Source organism: Pipistrellus kuhlii, unplaced genomic scaffold (genome assembly GCF_014108245.1).
Source record: "Pipistrellus kuhlii isolate mPipKuh1 unplaced genomic scaffold, mPipKuh1.p scaffold_m20_p_16, whole genome shotgun sequence".
Taxonomy (NCBI): domain Eukaryota; kingdom Metazoa; phylum Chordata; class Mammalia; order Chiroptera; family Vespertilionidae; genus Pipistrellus; species Pipistrellus kuhlii.
Window position 1 is genome coordinate 30,173,218 of NW_023425471.1, and position 16,950 is coordinate 30,190,167.

The 16,950-nt window shown below is 37.2% G+C and overlaps 1 protein-coding gene and 1 pseudogene across 1 annotated transcript in view; one reads left to right on the forward strand and one right to left on the reverse strand.

Annotated features, from left to right (window-relative positions):
• Positions 1–16,950, reverse strand: part of BEX4 (brain expressed X-linked 4) — a 667,575-nt gene that overhangs the window by 457,595 nt on the left and 193,030 nt on the right. The window lies entirely within an intron of this gene.
• Positions 1–16,950, forward strand: part of LOC118720247 — a 29,108-nt pseudogene that overhangs the window by 109 nt on the left and 12,049 nt on the right.

Below are 16,950 nucleotides of genomic sequence, written 5' to 3' on the forward strand. Positions count from 1 at the left end.
ACCTTATGAAGCAGGGTCCTCTCCTCAATCCCTAGATAGGGAGCCTGAGGCCCAAGGAGTTTAGTGTCCTATCCTGCCATTCTGTTAATGGCAGAGCCCAGACTGAAACCCAGGTTTTTCTGACTCTGAAGTCCTTATTCTTCCCACTTGGGTATACTGTCATGGGCCTTGTTTCTGACCATAATAGGAATCACAGTCAGTTTAGACAGTGTGGAAAATACACTCAAGGATGCAAATAACCACCTACCCCACAATCCACTGATGGTTAAAATTTTGGGTTCTCTTCCTGATACTTGAAACCTATTAAATATCTAACTTCAACTTACTGTATTTGTGGCAACTCATTTTTAAAGTATTAAACCATATCACATGGATATTGTTTTTAATATAGAAGAAAGCTATGTATCATTTAAATTTTAAAATGAACCATTAAAAATTTCACTGGCAAAACCTGGCAGACACATTGAAGAAACACAGTTCCCACCTTTCTCCAAAACCTTCTTTGGAAGAATATTAAAAAGTCTGCATATCAACAGATTTAGTTATAGGTAATGCAAATTCTAGGCTGCAGAAATAGAGGACAAAATTAAATTGCTTTCACACATACTCATTATCAACTGGAACAAAACATTGAATCTGACTAATTTAGTGATGTACCAAGACATGGTTTAAACACTACATTCTCAAAACAAATGTGTCTGATCTCAAAGTAAACTTACAGGGTGTTAGTTTGAAGTGCAGAGGTGAAGGTCTTCAACAGAAGGGAAATTGACTTTCTACTGAAAAAAAGTTGGGTACTATTCTGATCATGAAAAGAAAATGGTTGAAAATTTGATTCCTGGCAAATGTTTGTATAGAAATTTCAGGTGTGTGCTATAGTGCATTGTATGAGTATAAACAGCCACAACTCACTTATCCCATCCCTGTCCAGCTTTAACTGGCTATAGAAATCTAGGATCTGCCTCTTGTCTCACTTGCTTACACACAAAAAAAACGACACCTACCTGCAAATAAATTAAATCCTATCCCCTGTACTGTCCCCATCTATAAAAGAAGATAGTTCTGATTCTGAACAGTTAGGAGAGTGTGCACAGGAGTGACACAGATCTGGGTTTGAGCCCTGGTTCCATTACCTTATATCACAGTGGTGCCCACCATGCACTCAACTCAGATGAGCAAAGCTCTGTAGGGTTTTCATTTATATAACTGGTATGGCCATCCTCATTGGCTCCATCTAAACCAGATTTTGTCTACTCTAGTATTCTCTATCTGTCTCATTGAAAACATATGCAGTCTTTCAGGTTGGCCTTGCCTTCCATTCAAACATTCTCCATCATGAAATAGCCTGGTACTCTCAGCTGGGTTATAGTATTCTCTTGCTGAATATAATCCATGTCACAGAATACCAAGACCATAAACCATCACTTGGATACTTTGATAAAATGAGACAAAAAATAAGACCACTTTGCAAACCACACAAAAAAATTATCAAACATCCTCTTCCACTAGCTAACAAGAGTGACTGCTGCTTCTTTAATAATTACAGCTTTAGCCTTGCTGTATTCTTTCTTCAGAAGAAATTAAGATATCTAATCATGGAATTATTCCTGCTTTCTGAGAGCACACAATCCGTATCAATCTCCTGTTTTCTTGAACCCTCTTTAAGCAAGCCAAATTCTGTATTACTTCATTCCTAATGTCCTCCTACTGAGACACCCCATGGGTCTTCATGGTGTAAATTTTGCCTCACTGTAATGGGGAGGGGGGGTGGGGAGCACAACTTTGCTTGATAACAGGTTCCTGGTGGACTTTTGGCTAGAGAACTCTGACAGCAATATGATCCTGAATTGGCTGCCACCCTAAGCCCTGTCACTCCTTGTTCCACAGTATCTGCAAAGGACAGAGTTCACAATAAATACCAATACGAGGGTGCAGGTAGATTATGGAATGGTGTAGAGATTGATATAGAAGGACTGGGGACAGAAAATAACAAAAGGGAGTCCCTGCCAGGAGGGTACAGCATCAGCTACTCTGTTTATTGCCCTGGGCCCTGGCACACTCTGTTTTAGGGACAGAGTGGCAGGGAGACAGGGTTGTGAGATTCATGTGGATTAGCTCCTGAAAAGGTAATCCCTATATGTGGTTTATCTTACCTTCCTTCAAATACCAAGCATAAAGTCCATTGACACCTCCATTGAGTAACACTTCTTACAAAGGCTGCTGATGGGGTGGATGGTGGGCCCCACCCTGTTCACCATCAGGGCTTAGGAGACTCTATAAGGAAGGATCCCCAGAAGCAGCTACAGAAACTCCAAGGGAGTTGCCTCGATGATAGCCTTTTCCATTTCTCATCTGCAACTAATGTGTGTACCTTTCCCCAGAATTACTTTGACTCCTGGGTTTTATTCTTCATTCCCACCAGTTTGTCCCAGAACTTGTCTCTTAACTTATCAGACACCCTTAACCCTAGGATCCCTGTCTGTGGCCCCCATCACCAGCCCTCGTTCACAACTGCTACTTATCTTCTAAAATATGGATTTCATTTATCCTACATGGCTTCTCATAGGCCTTTAGTGTCATATGCCCTTAATGATCACAGAATTTCCCTATATTCATGACCCCTTTAGATCTCACCATCCTGTAACCCCTGTGCTGCAAAAAGGCAGTGGTTGGATGTGAACTTCATCCTCTCTTAGAGGTCATATCCAAGGGTAGAAAAGTCAGAGCTAGAGCAGGGAAGTTTAGACACTGTCCCCTACTTCTCCAAAATAAAATAAAGGAGGGAGAAGTAATGTCTGGCTGCTCTTAACACTCTAACCTGCATTTAGACGGTGGTGAAACAGGACTAAAAATGGCAGCGGAAGTCAGAGAAAGATAAATATCACATGTTCTCACTCATTTGTGGGATATAATTAACAACATAAACTGATGAACAAAAACAGATCCAGAGACAGACAAGCATAGAACGGACCATCAAACCTCAGAAGGAAGGCAGGTGAGGGTGAGTAAGAGATCAACCAAAGGACTTGTATGCATGCATGTAAGCATAACCAATGGACACAGACAGTAGCAGGGTCAGGGCATGTGCTGGGGGTGGGAGTGGCCGGAGAGATATCAGTGGAGGAAAAGGGAAACAAATGTAATATATTAAACAATAAAAAAAGACAATATAATGGCCACCTGTGATGTAAATAAAAAATAAAAGGAAAATAATTTGTAATAAAAAAAATTCTTTCACAGATCTGTTTGAGGATTAAAGGAGAGAAAACTATTTGGCAGCAATCCCAGTGCCAGCCAGGCACAGAGAAGATTCCCAGAGTTCCCTGGAGGGAGGGGCATGGATCATGGGATTCACATCTGACCCCTCTTTTTTCTCCCAGTGCATCAGCCCCTTTCAATCTGTGCTCTCCTTGCCCATCCAACTTATAGTGCACAGCCCATCACATCAAATGTTTCACTTTAGTCACCTTCTACTCTCTTATCACTTGATCCTTTTGTCTCAACCACAGCTAAGCTTCTGTAGTAGATAGCTCTGTGCAAATTGTCCTGTAGGAAAAATTTCTGCAGGAGGTATTGCTGTGTCAAAATACATAAGTTCCTTTTTAACAGATTGGGTGATCATTAGGAAGAAGAACTCTTCTGCATCGTTGATGGTAGTGAAAATTGGTATTAAACATTTTAAAACTTCACTTGGCGATGCTATATGCTTTGGTTGAAAATGTTCACTCTTAGGAATTCATCTTCCTTAGGAAAACCTTACACAAGTTTCAAAAATATATAAACAATCACCATGATTATACCATTGCTTCAAGCAGGAAATTCTTGAAAGAAGTTTTGTTGTAAGATAAATTCCTCAGGGTAGAATGGCTTGATTAAGGGTTCTTGGGATATAAAGTATTTAATTAAATGTAAGAAAGTACAAATTATTTAAGGTAATCAGAATTATCATAATTTTTTTTGCCACCTGACAGAAATACCCACTTCTTTATTTTCTAGTGGAGGCCCAGTGCACAAATTCATGTTCGGGTGAGGTCCCTAGGCCTGGCCAGTGATCAGGACCAATCAGAGCTGGGATGATCAGGGTCTGCTGGCTGGGGAGAGGGCCAGGGAGAAGGATTGTGGGCCAATCAGGGCCTGCCGGCCAGGGGGAAAGACAGGGCACAGGAGGTTGCCCATTGGCCTCAAGGAGGAAACCGGCCCTCAGTCCCACTGGGAAAGGTGCCACATCCCCCACCACCCACTCCTGGTTCCCCGTCCTAGCCCAGGGCCTGAAGGCCCTGGCAGGGTCAAGAGAGGAGGTGATGGTCACAGGGCTAAGCACGGAAGGAACCGATGCTGGATAGGCAGTGGGAGGTTGGCTATGGGAACCCACTGACCACCAGAGGGCAGCTCCAGTGTTAAGCATCTGCCCCCTGGTGGTCAGTGCACATTAACCAGTCATTTCGATTGTTTGGTGGTAACTGTCGCTTAGGCTTTTATATACATAGATTTCTAGGATGTATAATATTTATGGACATAGTTACCTTGATGTAGTGCTTACTACAACACTGTGCTTGACAGCTAACATATATAGTATTTCAAGATCAATATTATAACTATATTTACAGATGAGATAACTGAGGTTCAGAAGGGTAAAGAAATTTATAGGAGTAAGTAGTAGAGTTGAAATGGGATCTCAGATGTATTTGAGAATAAAGCACAGCACATTAATCTATATATTGATTACATCATCAAATTATTTCAATAACCATAAAAAATAATTACCCTCCTCCTTTTCAGGATGGGAAAATGAAGCTCAGATGGATTAAGTATCTTACCTTTGGGTCACTCCCTTGAAATGGGTAGAACCCCAAATGATGATAAAAAGGTATGTATTCTATTTAAGTTCATTGCCCATTTTTTAATTGGGTCATTTGTGTTCCTTTTATTTAGTTGTATAAGCTGTCTGTAGATGTTAGAGATTAAACCTTTATCAGTGATAACATTTGCAAATATGTTCTCCTATACAGTGGGCTTTCTTATTGTTTTGTTGATGGTTTCTTTTGCTGTAAAAAAGCTTTTTATTTTGATTTAGTCCCACTTGTTTCTTTTCCCTTTAGCTTCCATTGCTCTAGGGGCAGTATCAGTGAATAAGTTCTTTTGGCATATGTCACAGAATTTGCTACCTGTGGATGCCTCTAGTAATCCCACTCCTAGGAATATATCCTAAGAAACCAGAAACACCAATCAGAAAGGAAATATGCACCCCTATGTTCATAGCAGCACAATTTATAATAGCTAGGATTTGGAAACAGTCTAGGTGCCCGTCAGCAGATGATTGGATCAAAAACTATGCTACATCTACACAATGGAATACTATGCTGCCATAAAAAAGAAGGAATTCTCATCATTTGCAGCAACCTGGATGGAATTGGAGAACATCATGCTGAGTGAAATAAGCCAGTCAATGAAAGAGAAACACCACATGACCTCACTCATTTATGGAGAATAAAGAACATTATAAACTGATGAATGAAAAGATAGATACAGAGACAGTAAAGCAACAAACAGACTATCAAATTACAGCGGGGAGGGTAGGGAGATATGGGGGAGATAAGAGATCAACCAAAGGACTTGTATGCATGCATATAAGCAAAACCAATGGACGAAAATCTCTGGGTGGAGGGAGGGCATAAATGAGAGTAGAGGGGGAGCAATGGAAAGATATGTACACATATAATACCTTAATAAAAATGTCTTTAAAAAAGGTATGTATTCACCCAAAGTCTTTTCTCTTTCCAGCCCATCACACTGCCTTGTGCTACTTAACTATTAAAAAAAGCTTTTACAGGCTTTGTTTCTTATTACAAAAATAATCCATATTTATTTTTTATAATATAAAATACAGACAAGTAGAAAAAGATATAAGTAGCCTCCAATCTCATGCTTGCTAATAAACAACGCTCATGGTTTGTTGCATCCCATTGCAACTAAAAATATCCACATATACACACATACATGTGTAACTGCACATACATTTTATGGAACTAAAATCACATGAATGGATACAGTGTTGTATACTAATTTTTTAACCTTCACATTATATCATATGCCACAAGGATAATATCTCCCTTTCTTTTTAGTGAACAGTTTACCAATGGTCTAGTACCTTTTTTATTGTTTATGAATTATCAAGCAATTGAAAAGGCCACATTTATCAAATATTCAATGCACTGTTCTGCTTTTTATTTTTATATTCTGTCCCATTAATAGATGTGTCAGTTCTTGTACCAGCATTGGACTGTTTTCATACTATAATACATCTTCATCGAACCCTGGCATCTAAGGTGATACTCTACATTTCTGCTCAGCCATAAGCCCCTTATCCTTCTGATTGGTTTGAGAAAGCTAATAATAAAGGAATAAGAAGACAACATTTATTGAGCACTTAGTGCCAGACATCTTACTAAATGCTTTATTTGCATTCGCTCATTTGATTTTGAAATATTTTTTAAAATGGGACTCAGAAAAGCTAAGTAATTTGCCCAAGGTCATGCAATCATAAAATAGTTGCACTTAAGGCCAAAACCCCTAACCATAGCTATATTTTGTGTGACTCCATGGCAAAGGTGAGGCCAGTACAGGGAAAATGACTTCTTCTATGGTCTTGTGGTCTGTTATTACGATTGGTTCCCATCTATTGTCTCCTCTTTCCAGGGCTTAGTGGGAAACTGTTTCTTTGGATGTTCAAATAAAAAGTGAAGTAAGAGGGGCAGAATCACATGAAATACAGGTAAAAGGAAATAGTGCAATGACTGTCTTTCCTCAACTTTCTCAGTTAACTCTTCCCACAACATAGAAATGGTACTTAACTTCTTACCTTATGTAAATATTTAAATATTTCATTTCTTGTTGATACATTTTTAAGTGCTCTGACAGTTCTGTTCTTGTTTTATGTATGTCTCTTTTATGATATAGAGGAGTCACGGTGAACAGGACAAATGTTTGTTGAGGTCACATATCGATAGGATATGCCAAACATTTCTTATGGTTTCTTATTTCCCCCACACAACAACTGTGGGGAAAGGTATCATTTTTTTAAAATTTAGGTTTACAGAGAGTAAATACATTTTCTGGAGTCATTCTTATGGTAAGAGGCAGGAATGGGGTTCCATCACCCATTCTCCTAAAGGACACAAAGCAGCCTCCCTTTTAGAACACTTCTAGGCCTAGAGAAGTGATCAGATCACACTCCTGTTATTGTGGCCCCGTGGGGACTCCTTCGATAACCCTTTGGGGCTGTCAACAACAACAGAGGAGTTAAAAATCCCACCCTGTACCAAAAGAACTGGGTGTCCAGCCACATCTGATGGCTGAGACCTGAAGTGGGTTGGGGAGCTTGGGAAGAAGGTCAGGTTTTTAAATTCCAAGACGGTGATCTGGGAGATAGAAATGAATACTCACCACACTTATTCTATAACATGGTAATTTCATATCACATGTACTTTAATTCTGGAAGCAAACATTCAAGATAGAGATTACTATCTTCTTCCTAACCTCCAGCTCAAGCCAATAAATTCATGAGAGCAATATTGTATAAGTACAGACCAGGGACTCTAAGCCTGGAATTGTTCTAAAACCCAGGCTATTCCCATTGCATCCTGTGATCTCATGGGCATTGAATGTTCTCTCTGTTTAATCTCCCAGTAGACTGGCAATTACTCTAGCCTGGTGTGTTCTTCAAACATTTATAATTAGCCATATTGTTTTTTAATAATAAAAAATCAATATGATTTTAAAACTTTGCAAAAAAAATAAAACAGTACAAAACAGGAATAAAATTATTCACATACACTGAGTGGGCAGATTATTATGGTCTCTGAACGCATATTAATCTGGCCACTCAGTGTATATCCTATATTATAAAAGGCTAATATGCAAATTGTCCCCTTGACCAGGAGTTTAACCAGCAGGCTGGCCGGACCCCACCCATGCACGAATTCATGCTTCATGCACCGGGCCTCTAATATATATACTGAGTGGCCAGATTATTATGCATTCAGAGATCATAATAATCTGGCCACTCAGTGTATATACACTGAGTTAATATTTATGATATATCAGAAGGTGACCATAATGCTGAATATATTCCCAATTTACATCTATTGTTTAACAGTGTACCTTTTACTCTTAAAAGTGCCTTTCACTCTCAGAAAGATAAATTATATGGTCATCATCAATATAAACTAGTAAGAGATAGGTAAAAGATAACTTGCAATTTTCATAAGAAAAAAACAAGATAAGTGCCCAACAAACTTATGAAAAGATAACCCAAATACAATAATGAAATAAATAAAAATAAAATTCCTAATATTTCATAAGTGAAAAAAGGAGAGAGGTAGATATACTTGTTGTCCTATTTTGTTTGTTTGGGCTGAAGAATATATATACCTAGCTGTATATTTATATTGTGTGTATATATGTATTTTGTGCATATATTTACAAAAAAAGTACTTACATATGTTAGTACATTATGTGGGGATAAAAACATTTTAGACTATATTAACACTTTCAAAAATGTTTATCTTAAGAGAGTATAAAACAGCTTAATTTTCATTTACACATTTCTCTGTATTTTGATGTTGTTAATGCACAAATATGTATCAATTTTATAATTCATAAAAGTAATTGATATACAACTTTCAAAGCACAGGAAAATTTTTGATAGGATATAATTCACACAACTAATATTAAGGAAATATTAACTTGAAATAGTATTCACTATTAAGCATAAAAAGCAAATTATACACTGTATGTACAATATGATCCCATTTATTGTTGATAATACACCTATGTGAATGAGTAAGTACATTTTACAAAACAAATTCATCTAAAAGATATGATCCCAAATACAAAATATGCACATGCATGCTTAACACACACACACACACACACACACACACACACACACACACACACACACCACAGATACATCACAGATACACGGTCCCTCAGAGACACACTGGCAGCTTTCTCTTCATCTGAGAACTTCCTGTCAGGGTGGAACTTCCTGTCAAGAGCTCAGAGAGATAGAGAGCATCTGATTGTGCAGGAAAGCCTGCCTGTGTCATTCAAGCTCCTAACAAACCCTGTTTGGTGGATCAGACCAGAGGCACAACCCTCTACAAATTTTTACACTTTCGCCTCCCTGAGATTTTTAAGAGATGTACTAGTGAATTTGACCAGAAGGTGGCGATAATCTCAATGTATGTACTACTGAAAATTTTGTATGGATAGAAAAGGATTTAAGGAGTGTATTCTTTATTTATTTCCTGATGATGACTCGTAAATGTGTACCTCTCTTTTTAATTCATTAATTAAGGAAATACTTATTCAACGTAAACAGTACTTTTGCCTGAACTGTGTTGCATTTCTATATAAGATTTCCGCACATATAGGGTAAGTGGCTCGGTGGATTATCTGGATAAATTGTATGTTCAGCTCCTCCCTCTGCTTTTTTGCCCATTTTGCCAAACTGGTATTTTGATCCATGGATTTATGGAACCTTGTAGTCACCTTTATTAGAAGGGTTATCCCTTCTAATAAAGTTATCCCTTCTAATAGCTGAGTAAGACCCACAAAACCTTACTCAGTTTGATGCAACTAAATTGGACAAATATTTATTGAGATCTAATCATGATCTGGGCATAAGAGAAGATTTCTATGTAGCCCTTTCTGGCAGGACAAGTAGTAGATTTTTAGTTTTGGGCTTATCTCACTCCTAGAAGGGTGGCAGTCCAATTTAGAATCCCAGTTGTTCTTTTTGCCCCGTGTCTTCTCTGAAAAGAGAACTATTTTTCTAATTCCAGTTAAAGTTCCCTAACCAAGGGTACAGGAAATTCTAAAGGAGTGGAGGTAGTAAAAACAAATAACATTATACATGTGTTTTTTATGTTCCCTGTGCTTTCCTGTCTTTTAAATTTGCTTTTAGATGTTAAAGTAAGAGATTCTGTTTCCATGTATTCCTTGAAGGGCAAAGCACTCATAAGGACAAAGCCAGTATTTTGACTTCAGGTAAGTCTAGTAAAGTCAGAAGACCATTCTGGGTCCCAACAACAGACCTAATCTACGTAGTAACTCCGTGGCAACATTGGGTAAATCCCTTCACCTCTTTATGACCTCACCTATCTGAATTTTCTCTGCCCTGTCTCTCAAACATTCAAGATTATAATATGATATGTATGTTATAATCAAGTGTCTGCAATTATATCAATGTATGGTAGCTTGTTGCTATTATTACCAATGGTACAGGCTTTGGACTCATTATCCTGGATACTCTTCCAGCTTCAGGCAGGATAAGAATGTGACAGCATTTTTACAGACTCCTGAATTAAAATATTTTATTACCATTTTACTGCCAAATAGAATTCAGTTAAGTATTGTATTCAGAGTTCACTCACATGCCCACCAAACCAAAGTATGTTCTTTGTTTTCGGAGACATCATCTAGCTGTCTTTCCATGTTATCTACAGTGTCTTCCTCTTCTAAACTGGATGACTCTTTTCTATACTCAAGTGATAATGGAGTAATGATGTGTACCTCTCTTCTTTATCATCAATTCCAGAATTAAAATGCAGACCAGGATTACTCTTCAAAATATACCTCCATTCCCAGGAAGCCACACACCTGTGCAACGAGATTACCATTAATCAGGACTTTGGCAATTGGCTTCACAACCAATTTATGATCATCAAAAGAACAATAGGATCATTATTTTATAGTCACAGCCAACACACTCGGATTTTGCATGATTTATTTCTTAACTTTTTGTCTAATATAGTCATAAGTCAAAGCCAAAGATATTTTCCATTTCCTGAACACTTTCAAATAAATATACCTATATTACTCTCTATATATATGATATTCTTTTATATAAAATATATGATTTTTAGTCTCACTTTTCATATTCTTCTTATTTTTAGAAGCTCTTTTTAGAAATATCTGGCCCTCAAAGTATTTAGTGGAATCTTTGCACATTGTTGCCACTTAGTGAGAGAAGAGAGGCAGATAAACATAAAAGTGAATAGTAGTGGACAGAATAAAATAATAAATTATAGGATATAAAATAGAGGTCTTGAAAAATGACATCCAATTCACTTGGTGACAAAATGGAGCCCTGGGAGGTTAAATGACTGAGATAAGACAGCTAACAAATGAAAGAGAAAGGACTAGAACCTATGTACCAGAAATAAACATATGCACTTCAATTTTGTTACATATAAACACAATAAGAAAATATCCATTGGTTTATAAATGTGGGATTTACAGCTGAGGCACTGTGATATACTGAAAAATACATGAAGCTGGCAGTCAAAGGCCACTTGTTCCCGTCTCTGTTTACCCACTTAGTGAATGTGTGGGCCAAAACGAGGTCCTTTCATTTCTATGTGCCTTAGTCTCCTAATCTGTTGCATGGAGGAAGGAATCACAGTGCCCAGCACATCACAGATTCTCAGAGGTCTCCAGATTCCTTGGTGGACAAAAACAAAGTGCCCACCTGAAATCCTGCCATGGACTAGGGTGAGGCTTGCCTAAAAGAGGCCCTCCCTGTTAAGGAGATAGTCTTCTACAGGTGCAGGATTGGCATTTGTACAACCCTGAATGGGTGCCCCCTTAAATTGTGTGTCCTAGGTGCCTCACAATTTGCCTCATCCTAGTCCTGGCCCTGGTTGAGAGGACTACTAATAACAGCAATAGCTAAAATTTACTAAGCACTCACTATGTTCTAGTCACTATGCTAAGAAATTTTCATGTCTTAGCTCTTTATTCTTCCCTCCCGGCATGTAAATTAGGTTAGAATTATTATACCTTGTTTATAAATAAGGAAACAGAGGATTAGAAGATTAAGTAACTCGTGCAAGATCACACAATAAGTTTTTGGCAAAGTTCTGGCAGTGGTTTGTGTGTATTAACAACTTACAGACAGCATTATTCTGTTACAGAAATGAGCTTGAAAGAAGAAAAGTGACTTGAATGCTACTGCAATTTAATGACTTGAATCTCAATATAAATAACCCTTAAACAGATGCACTGTCATGCTTTGTTATTCTGTAGCAGCTTGGCTTTCCAGCACTCCACGGGAAACTTCTTTAGAATTAATATGGCGAGTGAAGCAAAGGGAAAGGACTTGATTATTTTCTTAGTGTGTCATCTCTATCATGCAAATATAATAACTAATGTAACAATCCTTTATATTAATGATTGTAGAGCTGAAATATGCCCCTTGTGCTAACACAGCTAAACAAAGGGTTGCATGAATTAGATGTTTTCTGAGATGGTAAAAGCTTCAGGACAAAGCATTGGTGTAGCAGTTTGGGAAGGTGAAATAAGGAGAATGCACATAACATTTGTGTGATTGCCACAATATGGGATAAGTATTATATTTTATCTCCTTTATTCTTAATAATCAGCATTCTAGGTGGCTAGTATTATTGCCAATAAACATATGACAAACATAAGGCTCATAGGTTAAGTAACTTTCCCCCAAAAGTCTCCAGGCTTATCAGTGACAGGGAAAGGAGTCAAAGCCTGTACTGTCCCTAAGACCCAAGATATTTCCTCAGTGACCTGAAGGTTCCTATGCTTTGAGTCTAACTGTTCAAGGAGCTGGAATTTATCTAGAGATGGTCAGGACAGTGAAGAATGCCTACTAGTGCATTGTCAAACATCTGCTGTGTTGCCTTATAAATCAGAAAATCAAAATCTGTTTAATAGTGACCATTATGGTGAAACGACCAGAACAACCGTCGGCGTGATACACACTGACCACCAGGGGGCAGACACTCAATGCAGGAGCTGCCCTCTGGTGGTCAGTGTGCTCCCACAAAGAGAGTGCAGCTCAGCCAGGCTCATGGTTGGTGAGTGCAGTGGAGCCTCTCACATCTCTGCAGCAGCACTAAGGAGCAACAAGCAGGCGGGTGATGAGGAGTGAGGGGTCCCAGACTGTGAGAAGGCACAGGCCAGGCTGAGGGATGCCTCCCCCCCGCTGCCCCGTGCACGAATTTCATGCATTGGGCCTCTAGTGAAGATACATAAATACTTACGGAGAGGCAGAAATCTCACAATTAAATGAATACAAATAGGTATAAACGTAGAATATTATGGACATATAATATTTCTACAAAGGAAAATAAAATTATATGTCTAATTATGTTATCTGTTGATAAATCTAAGTTAGTATCTAATTAGCAAGGAAAAATATCTGGAAGGACACAAAGCTTACTACTAATAGTGATTTAATGGAGTAAATAGCTGTTAGGTAAGAGAAATATAGGTTAAATTTGAACTTCTAATAATGTATTATTATATTATTTCAATAACCATAGATTGATTCATACCGTAATATGAAAAAATAATTGTGTTGATATTTTCAACAAACAGAAAACAGACAATTTTAATCAAAATCACAAAACTAATAATGTATTAATATTAAAAGGTGTTCACAATGTACTCTTCAATGGGAAAAGTTCTAAATACAACCTATACAGTAAAATCCTATTATTTCCAAATAAATCAATGTATATGTAAAGTTTGTTAAAATATATGTCCAAATATTTACACAAACATACACACAGAAAGTTCCTCTTAAGATGGAGCTGAGGCTGCCTCTTCCTCCTCTCTCAAGTCTGAGGTAGCTAGTAAGTTCCTTAGCAATATTCTTGCTCTAGCTCCCAAAAGTTGGAGTACAAACAGCTCCCATGTTCCCCAACATCCAGATGAATGATATTCAAACTGCAACCTTCATTAATGTCAATAGGTATTTTTCTTAATTTTATTAATAAGAAGAAAATTAGTTTTTAATAATGAAAACCAATAATATTTTAAAATCAAATTAGGGAGCAGATACAACATACAATCCCAATCTATTTCAAAATATGAATATGGATGGAAACACCTTGAAGAGATAAACTAAGTTTCATTTTCTACTGTATCCAAAAATCTGTCATTCATTCATTCATCCTTATATTCATCATAGTGTTTGAGTATCCCGTGTGTCAACTACTGCCAGTTTAAATCTCTGCCTCTCTACCTCCTCTTTCCTGAGCTCCAGAACTGTAATGGTCTACACTTGAGTAGACCTGTTTAGTATTAGTGTTCACCTGTACACACATGACCAGGCTCACACATCATAGCACACCAGCATAAATTAAAGTTTGCAGGAGTCCTGGAAGACAACTCACTAAAGGAAAGGAAACAGTAGAAGAATAGAACTGATACTTTGAGCATTTCAGTTATCTTCTCATTCATTCACTCACTTTTTAAAATAATGGTTTGTTTCTTCAAGTTTGAGTTCACTGCCAAGACAGCGTAAAAAGATTTAAAAGATGCAAAAAACCTTAGGAGGTCTCATTCTTGGTTTCTCTCATAGGCATGAACAATAGAGTTCTGGCACTTTCTATAACTGTGCTGTTAAGGTTCACGCAGTTTTCTGGACATGCCCAACTGCTAGGTAGTGGACTTCCACACAGGATTTCCCCTGAGATGAACCAGGTGAATAAAGTATTCCCTGACTGTTATATCTGGCTAGGGTCTAAGATTAGCGCTGCCTTGTCTTTACCTAGCTAATACCTCCTTATCTCTCAGGCCCCAGCTTAAACAGCACTTGCTGTGGGAAGTCTCCCTAACACCCCCAAAAATAGACAGGTACAGTACTTGTTTTATCTGCTCTGAATACACTCTGAATTTCCTTATCATGGCAGCTACAACACTTCATCATTATTGCTGTCTTCACTAATTTCCCCCTTAGACTGCAAGCTCAAGGAGGGCAAGGATGTGTGTTTTGTTTTGTTACCATGGTAATGTGTTACAACTCTAAAGCTTCGTGTTTATATTTTACTTAAGTTCAAAACTGGTGTGGATTCTTAGTAATAATTTTTACTATATCTGAGAGTGTCCTCACCTTTTTATAATTTTATTATAATTTAACCTGATTTTTATAATAACAAATGAGTTTCTATATGCTATTAAAATCACAAAGACTTATGTGTCTATATTAATAAGAGCCTTGAAATTTTTGATTGACAAGCCTTTGTTCTTTAATTTTATTTTTTATCTCATAACACCTATCCATGAAAGAAAAAATAATATAAAAGATCAAAAGAATATAAATCTTTCATAATCTTGCCACAGGACTAATACATTTTTCTTAAATAAACAATTGTGAGAAGAATGACCTTTATTTTCAATTGCTAACAAAGGTATTTCATGTTTGCATTTAAAATAGGTCTAGCTCATGTATGAGTTCATCTTCTTCATGTCCCTGAAATCCTAAATTTTAGGCTTTGGTGAATAGCCCTTGATAATTAGTTTGATGTGTGTGTACATGAGTGCTTGTCAGAGTGTATTTTTGTGTACCAAGAACAATAATCTGTTTCTATATACCCCTTCATTGATAGATATGTTTTGTGTTCTTTTACTTTCAATAAAGTTATGTTTGTGGTAAAGGCCAAAATTAAGTATTTAGATTGATGTTTCCATACTCCCTTGCACATACTTACTATTTCCTTAGGGTTCAGTCAGTTCAAGACATGGAATTGCTGCCTCAAATGGTATACACATTCTTAATTTAATTCTCTACCTGCCAACCAGAGAAGTTGTACCAATTTAAAGTCCATAAACTAGAATTAAGTGAAAAAGAGCCTCAGGAAGTGAGGATTATGGCTGTATTGATGTCCTGCTAGAAATTGCATGCCTTAGATTCTACTAAGAAGCAGCTTTAAGGCCACAATAATAGTAAATACACTTCAGAGTGGACTGTAATGGCAAGAGCACAGAACTTGGAGTCAGTAGCCTTAGATTACAGTTTCAGTTTGATGAAGAATATATAAAAGTATTTTTAAATTTTTGTATTATCATTATTATGCAACAACGTGTACGCCCTGGCCTGCATCACAGTAAGCCAGAATCTATCTAAGATCTCATAGAGCCAATGTGTGGATCAACTACTCTTCTATTCCATCTCTTCAGTAGGAGACTATTCTGTTCAGTTATCACAAGCGTTTTTACCAAAGAAGGATTCTACGCTCATTACCTGAACACTCATGGCCAAAAATTCCTTGAAAGGAGAAAGATGCCTGGACTTTGCAAAATGTTACAGATGCCTGTCCTGAATGCTTAGCACCTCTCTTCAAACCTAAGAGTTGGTACTACCATGTTTTGGTGTTCAAGAGATAGGATGGCTCAAACAAATGATTTGGGCAGAAATTGCTGATTTTGGTGCAAGATTGGCTCAGCTGGGTTCCCAAGAGAAACCTCAGAATAGTAAAATATTTATATAAGGGTTAGATGTGCTCGCTTCGGCAGCACATATACTATATAAGGGTTAGATGACTGAGGAAGACGTTATACCTTAGACCGTGGAAAGAGAGCCATTTATTCTCCTACTGGCATGTAAATTCTTTCTCTTTTTCAACAGATAGAGTTTGGCACTGCATTGTCCCTCTGAAAACAGCATGACTCAGCCAGATACTATAGGAAGAGGCATGAAAAAGCAGGTTTGTTTTATTGGATTGTATGACTATTTACAAAAGATAGACATAGGTATTACTTAATAGTGTTTGGGTGTGAGGACTAGATGTCCTTTTAACATTTATTTCAAATACTACTAGAGTAATTGGATTTTTTGCAATTATGTCAACATTTTTCATACTTTACCTATCATATATTACTTTTTATAATTTGGAATTAAAAATAAAATTTTAAATGGTGAATATATAGAATAAAAAGGATAATTAGAATTAAAAGTATTACCACTATGAACTGGGTTTTACACCAGTGCTCTCTCACCTTTTTGTTTTTAAATAAAAATTCAATGTCCATACAAAATGCCATTTTCTATGTTTTTCCATAGATACATTCTGTATTTTTTTTTAAATATATTTTATTGATTTTGTACAGAGAGGAAGGGAGAGA